The sequence below is a fragment of the Rissa tridactyla genome, chromosome 15 (assembly GCF_028500815.1).
Source record: "Rissa tridactyla isolate bRisTri1 chromosome 15, bRisTri1.patW.cur.20221130, whole genome shotgun sequence".
Lineage (NCBI taxonomy): Eukaryota > Metazoa > Chordata > Aves > Charadriiformes > Laridae > Rissa > Rissa tridactyla.
The window spans coordinates 856,034-866,728 of NC_071480.1; the positions used below are offsets into that span (position 1 = coordinate 856,034).

At 44.7% G+C, this 10,695-nt stretch overlaps 1 long non-coding RNA gene across 1 annotated transcript in view; it reads left to right on the forward strand.

Moving 5' to 3' along the window:
- LOC128918079 (uncharacterized) overlaps positions 1–10,695 on the forward strand; it is a 132,223-nt gene that overhangs the window by 74,254 nt on the left and 47,274 nt on the right. The window lies entirely within an intron of this gene.

Here is a 10,695-nt window from a genome sequence, read left to right on the forward strand (position 1 = left end):
GCGAATAGTTCAGAGCCAGGACAAGTACAGACTGCATGCTGATACCAGCACAGCTTTGTCTTCTCATAAAGTAGCAGCGAAAGAGAGGTGTTTGACCTTAGGGTTCAGAGGAGAAAATGCTGGAAAGGTGTTTCTTGAATTGTGACTGTCAAATTGCACATGACAAAAAAGAGCCCTTTTTAGGCTGTATACAAGTGTGTTAGAGAGAATGTGTGAGAGTGTGTGCATCTCTGTAGCACTGTACAGGGGTTCCCATACACACCTACATTTTCTATTGTCTTGAGCCAAATGCTGTGCCATCTCTCCTGCTGGAAAATACCCCACATGAATAAGGCTGTTTGGCCTATGGCAAAAGTTTTTGCCAATAATCCTCTGAGAGCATGTTGGGCTGGACATTGATCACAAATATGCCATTCTGTGCGGTTCCTCTCCATTTTATGTTGATTAATTTGCTTTCCATCAAGCTTCCTCTTTGTCAGTGCTGAGCAAATAATACATGTGGCTAATACAGAAAAGGAATAGTGAAATTTGTGCCTTCCCAGCCAGGTCAGCCCGAGGAACTTTCCAAATATGCTCATCATTCACTTGTTATCTCAGACTGTGCCAGAATATTTTGAGCAGCAAAGGCCCCTGCAGCCCTGCCAGCTGAAGTGGGTAAGCTGGCAGACTGGCTGCCTGGTAGGGAAACACTCCTTTCCCCATGTCACAATGCTCAATACCACACTGTTTTCCACCTTAACAGGGGTTTCCCTGCTGGCTTTGTTCCAGAGGTGTTTCTTGTCAGGGAACAGGGACAAATCTGGTAGTGTGACAAAGGCAAGACTGCCACAGTTCCAAGCCCAGGTCCAACCAAGTAGTGAGGCTGAGCATGTGCTACCATGCACACAGAGCACACACATGCAACAACACATATATATACACAGCTGGCCACACAGATTAGCACAGGTGAACACATTCAGCACTTGCAAAAATACAAGCAGCACAAATGACCTTATCCTGTTCCCCTCTGACAGTTCAGGATGAAGGTCTGGTAGCGGCAATATAGATACACATACATTCAAAGTGAACCCGGGCATAGACACTCAGAGTGCCCAGTAGCTGCCCCTGGATCCTAGTCTCACCAGGATATGTGAGGTGTTCCTCATTGCTTCTAACTTACAAGTCTAGCAGCTCTGGAAATCCCTTCTGAAGACGGAGTGGACAGGTGTTGGATGTCTGAAGCAATGGGAGGACTTTCCCTCTTTCCTTCAGGCAACCTGTGTTGACTACCTACTGCCATTGTGCAAAGCAATGTTTTGCTGCTTTGTTTACTGATATAATTTTTAGGGTGTGGTTCAATGTTGTTTCTTACAGTTCTGTTAACAACCATTGTTCTCTTTTTTTCCTAGTGCAAAATACTGACTTCCCCAGCTTCTTTGAGTTACATCTTGTTGAAACCTGTAGCCTCTAATTTTTCCAGAAGTGTTTTGTATGTCTGGGCCCCAGCAGCTCCAGTTGTCTGATGACTGTATTTTTTTGGGGTTTTTTTTTTCAATTGTGACCAGATTTGTCATCTTTCATGTCTTTCTAGAGTGAAGATAGGCATGCTGCCAGCTGTTGCTAGATGATTTTTAAGATCCCTTCCAACCCAAACCATTCTATGATTCTATGATTAACTGTATCGCATGATGGGTCAGTTGCTGTCACTCATGTGGACAAAACTATTCCACATTGTTTAGCAAGGGCTAGATGACCAGATCATGCAAAAGAGAAAATGAACTGACGTTGATTATTCCTTCCCTTGTATTGGACTTGGCTTCAGTGCGTACATTCCTGATGGAGGTCAGTCCCATTCCTGCCATTCGGAGACAGGGTTGGTGTCTGATGTGTACTGGCATCTGTCTTGTGCCTGATCCCCAAAATACTAGGACATTACTCATTTCCGTAGTTCAGAAAAAGAATTGGACGACCTGGACCCTCCTCCATTCACTCAACTGTGAGTTAGAAATCATAGCCTTTGGCCGTGCCTGTACGGGTATCCCATGGGATTTACCTTCCCAGGTCTTTTGTGATAATGTTATCTGGTTGCAGGAATTCTGTAGCAAATTTGTGCTGTGGCTGCACTGTGCCCAACAAAATTCTCCTTGGTGTCAGAAGGCCATTTGGCACTGCAAGCCTGTGCTGCTCTTCAGCCCAGAAACTGTAGTTCATTTTGATTTCTCTACTGTACTCTACACTTCTCAGTGTGGACTTTGTCCTATTTTCTTTTTTTTTTCTTTTTTCTTTTCTTTCTTTCTGGGTTACTTATACCTACATCCTTTCTGCAGTTGTTCTGCTGGGACCCCATTCCTACCAATCTTTTCCATGTTCTTATCAGGTTAGAAATCCCTGATAACATTAATAACATTGGTTTTAAGGTATTTGAGGCTGATCACACTCAAGATTTTGACTAATTCTGATAATGGTAGTGAAGTTTTTTGGTAGCAATATTAGTTAAGCAAATTCTTATGTCAAGCTTCTGCCCTTCTGTGCAGAGAAGCACAGCTATTTCTGATACTGCACATGACCTGATTAAAGGAACTGACAAAATTAAAAATACCTTTGCCAAAATGAGGGTGCTTATCTCACATAGCCTCTTCTACTTTGAACTTTCTTCACAACTGAACTGTGTACTTTGAACCCTATTGTCCCAGGCAAATAGAAGGGTCTTTGGCCTGGGATGCAAGTGACAGTGGTGTGGAAAAATCTTTCTCCTCTAAATAGAGGGATGATGAGCTACCATTAATGGACAATTATGTTTTCCTTGATAAGTTTTTTGAAATTTTTTTAGATCTAAACAGGCATAGCTCTGCACTGGAGTGGATCTGGCCTCAACCAGAGAGATGGCAGTAACCTTATGTTGCTGCCATTAGATTTTTTCCAGCAAAGGCATACTTCCAGAAAGCACTAACTAATAATAACCTTCTTCCATGCCTTGCACTTTTCTGATTTTTATGCCTGCCTTAGTGGCAGAAAAATGAGAGAAGTAAGGGCTTCTTGAAAGCCAGTTTGCCAGTACTGAAGAGTATGCAAGCCCCAAGGCCAGCTTGTATTGATTTAGAGGCTTATGAGTGAGTCAGAGAAGTGCAATTTTGTCTTTACCACATCTAAAGGCACCTTCACAATGATCATCCAGCCAATATTACACTGCACTGTGAACTGTTGCATTTGCTGTTCTACATTTAAGGTTCCTGTGGTGAGATCACATTGACAACGCACCACGCAAATGCAGGTGCCTATCAATACATGCGGTGATAGAGGAGCAAAGCATTCTTAACACTGGTTCAGTGTGAGCGTTGAGGCACCCAGCATTCATGCAGACACCTTTTTTCATACACTTTTTTTGCATGCGCTTGCTGGTTTGTAAGGCATGGATTTACTCTACAAAAGCTGTGCTGGTACTTATGCAGTGTATTTTCTTCTTTTTTTATCAGTATCTGTTGATACAGAAATCATACATGCTGGGATGTATTCTCAGGTTCACTCCTGAGTCCCCGTTAAAGCCTGATGTTACATTTGCCATTTCCATTTCTCTGGCATTGATTTAAGCACAGGTTATATGCCCCAGAAAATAATTCCATTTCTTTAGATTTTAATTCATTTAGCAATATCAGGTGAATCCCATCTGTTCCTGGTGTGTTGTTACTCTTCTATTTATTTCAAAACCTCTTGTAGAAAAGAAAAAGGAATATCCCTAATTGCTCTGTAGTGAAAAATCAAGTTTTCTGCAGATGTCTTACTTTCTTCTGTGCTCTTTTTACAGCCTGATCATCTTTTCGCTTTTTAAATCTCCTGAAATCTTCACTGAAACTGAAAAACTCACAAGCAACTCCCATAGGGTTTCTGATAGTCTAGAGCTAGCTCCACAAGCTGCTTTCCTTAAAAAATAATTTTTCTTTTAATCACATTGATAAAAATTATTCTTGATGAAGCACCTTTTCTATCACAGGAGAGTAGGTATCTTTGAATGATCAATGTAAGAACCAATATGACTTCAGACAGCCATTGCCAACCTTACTCACAGAAGCAATTTTACTTCCCTACTGTGAACAACATTTTTTCTTCTTTGCACTTGTCTGTACCAGACATGAATCTTGTCAGTTAAAAGACTAAACGGTGATTCAAAACCAAATAAGACTATCAAGATCTCCAGAAAAAAAGAAATAAAGTAGCCAGATCTTACAAATCTGTGGATTATTCAATACAAACTGTATTAGAGAAACATTCCCTACAGGATTTGCAGCTTGCAAGTGCTGTTGTCAGGTGCACTCTTAGTATGAGCAGTGGATGCTGGAGAGATCAGTGCACCCTGTGGACTCCTGATGAACTGTCTGACAGGGAATGCTCAGCCTCTGCTGCGTCAGCATTTCTGCTGCCCTCTGTGTAAAATGAGAACTCCCAGGAATATTAGTGCCAAAGAAACAGAATTGATGAAGAACTGATTGTTCAGAGCAAGACTTCTCATTCCAGCACTTCCCAACACTAAGATGCCACTGGGCACTGGACTCTGGAGATGGTAGGACACACTTTCCTTATTAAAAACTCTTTCTCCTGTTGACTTGCATGCCTTCAATATTCCCTGCAGGAAGTGTCTTGTCCCAAGTGGTGGTGGTGTGCTACTTTTTAAAAAGAAATTCATAATGAGACTTTGATAAGATTAATTGATTTTTGAGGAAAACAGATCAATGAACAGAACTACCAAAAACTTAAAAATATTCAGGGGGAGACAAACAGAGTGGGTACAGTGCAATTAGGGTCCTTCATGACATTGGCTATGACATAGGTAAGCTGTGGGCTTTCTGTGGCTAGAAATTACTTGTTAAGACTGCTTCAAAGCATGGAGGGACTGTGAAGATCTTTCTGTCTCCTAATAGTACTCTCTTGACCCTGCTCCAAGGTTAATTTTTGCAATTCATTTCTGGTATAGCTTAATGGTATAGAGAAGTCTGACGCATAAGTATGTACAGTCACACTTACAATGTCTATTGGAAGAGAGCAACTGGACCCCAAAGATAGCTCAGCACCACTTAACTGTGAAGTGGAGAAGAAGGTAAAAAATAATACCTGGGTAGGTGCTTTGAATGTCAAAGTTGCACAGTTACTTAGGCTCCTCTTATCTTTTCCAGCAAGCTTCAATGGAAGAGAACTGGGAGGGTTGGCTGACACACCAGAAGACCTGGACAGGTTGGAGAGTTCGGTGGAGAAAAACCTTATGAAATTCAACAAGGGCAAGTGTAGGGTGCTGCACCTGGGGAGGAATAACCCCATGCACCAGTACAGGTTGAGACGTGGGAGTCCTGGTGGACAACAGGATGACCATGAGCCAGCAATGTGCCCTTGTGGCCAAGAAGGCCAATGGCATCCTGGGGGGCATCAAGAATAGTGTGGCCAGCAGGTGGAGGTAGGTCATCCTCCCCCTCTGCTCTGCCCTGGGGAGGCCACATCTGGAGCACGGGGTCCAGCTCTGGCCTCCCCAGTTCAAGAAGGACAGGGAACTGCTGGAGAGGGTGCAGCAGAGAGCTACCAAGATGACTAGGGGACTGGAACACCTCACTTATGAAGAAAGGCTGAAGAATTTGGGTCTCTTCAGTCTGGAAAAAAGACGACAGAGGGGGGATCTTATCAACGCTTATAAATACTTAAAGGGTGGGTGTCAGGAGGATGGGGCCAGGCTCTTTTCAGTGGTGCCTGGGGACAGGACAAGGGGTAATGGGCACAAGCTTGACCATAGGAAGTTCCACCTAAACATGAGGAGGAGCTTCTTTGCTGTGAGGGTGGCAGAGCCCTGGCACAGGCTTCCCAGAGAGGTGGTGGAGTCTTCGTCTCTGGAGACGTTCATTCAAAACCCTCCTGTACACATTCCTGTGCAACCTGCTTTGGGTGACCCTGGTCTGGCAGGGGTTTGGACTGGGTGATCTCCAGAGGTCCCTTCCAACCCCTGCTATTCTGTGATTCTGAGAACTGGAGAGTAGGTCCTGGATGAGGATGTGACATTAAGAATGTCCTTTCCATCACTCACCAAAGCAGCTGAGGAGCTCCTGTTACTGAGCAGGTGAGTGGGGTGAGAAGTCCGGATGGTCTCTGGGTAGAACAGGCAAAAAGAGAGACAACAGGTGGTAGGACAAGTTGAAGAAACATGATTTGGAGTGAAGGGAAATGAGGTTTACTAGTATAGTGAAAGCTTGAGAAAGTGACTACTTCCCCAGAAAAGGTCTGAGAATATGTTGATTAGTTGCAATCACTGACAGATAACAGAGGTGCTGTAATGTCAGCTGATTAATATGATTATGAATGATTAATATGATTATGACTGGAAGGAACATGCATATCATACGTTGTCTGAGCTGTGTCTGTACTCTTCTTAGGTACTCTGACAAATTAGTTATGATCCAAACACTGGGTTGAACACCCAGAACATCTCCTGACAACAGAGTAAGATGTACGGAGTTACATACAGAACTATTGTAGGTTATCATGTATTATCTTTTTCATGCCCATTTTCCGCTCAATTCCACGAGGGTTCATGCACAATTTCAAATCACCCCTAGGAAAAACAGATTTTCTCTGTATTAATCGTGTTTCCTTGTTTGATTTCAGTGGTTCTATATTGCAATGTGGAGGCACAGACATAGTCCATCCTTCATTAAGGCTAGATTTTTTACTACCCAAGATAGGTGTCTTTCAGGATGGGACAAACATTAAAAAGTGTTTGGAATACTGTGATTTCACATACCAAAAGAGGAGGAAATTCAGAACGTTTATAAGAGCACTTAAGGATAGAAGAACATCCTGCCTAGCTTAAGTTCTAATACTCTTTTCACTCACTAGTCTGTCAGCCATGAAGATGACATTTAAGCTCTCTATACCTAAAAACAATACCACCTTGCAAAGCAGTAGTATGTCATGCAACACTCAAAGTGTAAACCTGCGCTCTCCACTGTCTCTGGAGCGTCCCACAACCTATCCACTCTCCCACTCCCCACCAGTACCTCTGCTTTCCCAAGGTGCACCTCCCTTCAATGTTTTCAGCCATTTCTTTTGGCACCATGGCTCACAAGGACTTGGCGTGTGAGGACGCATCAGACACAACCTGCCTGCCTGCCCCTCCTGCAGTGCCAGGACAAAACAGACATTCAGAAAACAGATCTGTTTCCCAAGGCACCCTTGCACCCAGCAAGACAGGCATTGAGGCACTAAAGCAATGGGCACGAAATGGGTGGATGGACAGTGGGTTCACAAAAACAGTGTAGATTCCCCTTCCAGAGTTTAGGTGCAGCTGTGGTAGTTGCTCCCAAGTGAGCTCCCTGCATCCCTGTGTTCTTATCACACCTCTGGCCACTGAAGCTGCGATTCTGCACCTAGGAACAGCAGCTACCTGCACCGTGACCCAGCTACTTGAAGAGGGCTGATGTTGTAACTCACAAATGCTCTCACAGATGATCAAAAGCAGCAGAGTTGAAGTACAGGGTCAGGTACCAACAGCTAGATGATGTTCATTTCATTGTTCTCTTCCTTTCATCCTCTCTCTTTTCCTTCCATCCTTACATCCTTCCTTCCTTTCATCCATCCATCCATCCATCCATCCATCCATCCATCCATCCATTCATCCATCTCTCATTTCTGTCTCTTTCTCCCCTCCCTTTCCTCAGTCTTTCTGTCTCACCCCTCAATCTTTCCCTCTCAATCTTGCTTTCTTAATCTTTCTTATTTTTCCCCTTCCTCTCTTTTCTCTGTCTTTTTCTACATTTCACTCTTTCTTGCTTGCTTCCTTGCTTTCTTTTCCTTCCTTCCTTCCTTCCTTCCTTCCTTCCTTCCTTCCTTCCTTCCTTCCTTCCTTCCTTCCTTCCTTCCTTCCTTCCTTCCTTCCTTCCTTCCTCTTTCCTTTCTTTCCTTTCTTTCTTTCTTTCTCTGTCTCTCATTCTTTCACCCACCTTTTCTACATCTCCCTCTTCTCTCCCTCTTTTTTGCTTCCTCTTTCCCTGTTCTTCTCCTTTTCTGTCATCGGGAAGGAATGTAATTTTGGGCCAAGACAATGCTTCTATGGCCTGAGGCATGACCAGTAAGTAGAAAATGGGAAAGCTGAATCTAACGCTGTTGGCAAGAAGTCTCCGTAAGGAACTTCTTTCTGCAGGTCAGAGATACTTTCTCCGTGTCTTTGCGCCTCTCACAGGGCTGATGTTTTTGTGCTCAGGAGACACACCACACTCTTTCTTGCCCAAGCTGTTTAAGGTCAGAGAATTCATTATCAGTGCAGGCGGGGGAAGATGTGAAGCAGCCCTGCAGAAAAAGACTTGGGTGTACTGGTGGGTGAAAAGCTGGACATGAGCCAACAATGTGCACTCGCAGCCCAGAAGGCCAATCGCATCCTGGGCTGCATCAGAAGAACCATGGCCAGCAGATCCAGAGGGATGATGGTACCCCCTCTACTCTGCTCTCGTGAGACCGCACTTGGAGTACTGCGTGCAGCTCTGGAGCCCTCAGCACAGGAAGGACATGGACCTGCTGGAGCGGGTCCAGAGGAGGCCATGAAGATGATCAAAGGGCTGGAGCCCCTCTGCTGTGAGGACAGGCTGCGAGAGTTGGGGTTGTTGAGCCTGGAGAAGGCTCCAGGAAGACCTTATAGTGGCCTTCCAGCACCCGAAGGGGGCCTACAGGAAAGCTGGGGAGGGGCTGTTTGCAAGGGCATGTAGCGATAGGACGACGGGCAATGGTTTTAAATGAGAGCAGGGCAGGTTTAGGTCAGACATCAGGGAGAAGTTCTTTCCACTGAGGGTGGGGAGACACTGGCCCAGGCTGCCCAGGGAGATGGTGGAGGCCCCACCCCTGGAGACATTCCAGGGCAGACTTGATGAGGCTCTGAGCAACCTGATCTAGTTAAAGATGTCCCTGCTGACTGCAGGGGGCTTGGACTAGATGACCTTTAAAGGTCCCTTCCAAACCAACACTTTCTATGATTCTAACTCTGTTGTCCACATGTGGCAGCAGCTCTAGTGGAGTTGCATCTATTTTAAACCTCCTCTTAGAGATGTTCCTTTATGCCTGTTATGGACCCATGCTTTTCCCAAGATCAGTTACCTTTGCATCAGCACTTCTCAGGTCACAAGCAGCCTGACTCCAGAAATAGTGTGTCAATGCAAAATGACTCCTGCCCTCCAGTTAAGGCAGCAAATCACAAAGTGAGGAGAAATTAGTTTTCCTTACCCCTCCCATTAATATTCCACCCTGATTCTAAGAAGTCTCCAATCCTGCTTTCCGGGATGGCTGGTGGCGAGCCCAGGTCAGCCCGGTGCAACCTGTGGGACTTCTCTCCATTTCCCCCATTGCAGCGTGAAGCAGATAATCGTACCAAGTTGTTGTCATTTAAGGAACCCGCAAAGTTGTCTTCACCAGCTGATCGTTTAGGAACAAATTCTCAAGCCATAACTTCTTACAGGTAAGAGATGAGCCCCAACATTTTCAAGTGCTTCAAGTGCATCATGATTCTTACACAGTCAGGCTAGGTTGTGCCTTATGGATGGTCATTGTCATATTGTCCAAGGGTAACAGGGAATTTAGACATCCAAATATGGTCCCCAAAGTTGTTGTCGTATTTGCTAGTCAGTCAGCAGGTTGAAAAACGTACCCATGGAGCTAGAAATACTTCTCCACGCTTTTACTGAGCCACAGTTGCACTACACTGACCTTGGAATTAAGCTTTTGGGGGTTGGTTGTCTGTTTATTTGTTTAAGGAAATGTGTGCTTTAGTAAAAACAAAATGCTTTTGCTTCCTCTCAAGGTGTTCAAAGGTTTTGTCTGGAAAAGAAAGAATCCCACCTATTTCTTGGGAGCATAATGTGGGAAGGGAGAGAGGTGGTTTCCCTTCTTCGATGCCCAGATATCGCTGGCGCCGATGCAGCTTTCACAGCTTCACACATAAAGATGCTGTCCCTCAAGAGCATCACTTACAGTGACACAGGAGTCAACACAGGGTGTCACCTTTTCCTTAAATACATTTAGCTGTTGCCTAGCAAAGTACTTCCATGTTTAGTTATAACACGGCAGGATTTCTTGGGTGCATTCCTCAGCATGCTTGGGAGAATGAAGACCTCCTAATCCTGAATGCTGTTGCTGCAAACACACAATGCAAAAGGCTTCCTGCCTGCTGTCTCCTCCCTACCTCCCCTCCAACACCTTCAGCTCTCTTCCCCAGCAACCTCACAGCTTCCTGAAGTACTCCCTGGAAATGTAGTGGTGTAGAAATTGCCAGGAACCTGGAGGGAGCCATGTGTCCCTGTAGTGAGAGAGAGCCAAGCCTCCTTCACCACACTTGACATCTGCTTGTAGAATCTGCCCTTTAGCAGCACACGATGCACCAGTGTCCAGTGCTGCCGCCGTGGCTGTTCTGTATTTTAAGTACTGTTTCTTGCCTTGCAGGAGACAGGCTGTCACTTATTTAAAACTTTAGACCAGCAGACATTGTGTAGGTGACTTGTTTCTTCTCTATCCATCCCGGATGCAGTTAGTATCTCCATTCCAACTCTTCCATTTCTGCAAGTGGTAGGACACTGTTTGGCATTATCACCTATGCTTTTTTCTTCCATAAATTGCTAGAGTTTGTGATTTCGTTAAAGGTATGTTGTCCCCAGAGTTCTTCCCACTTGAGGTCTTATCTTACATGATGAAAACTAGTTCCTTTAG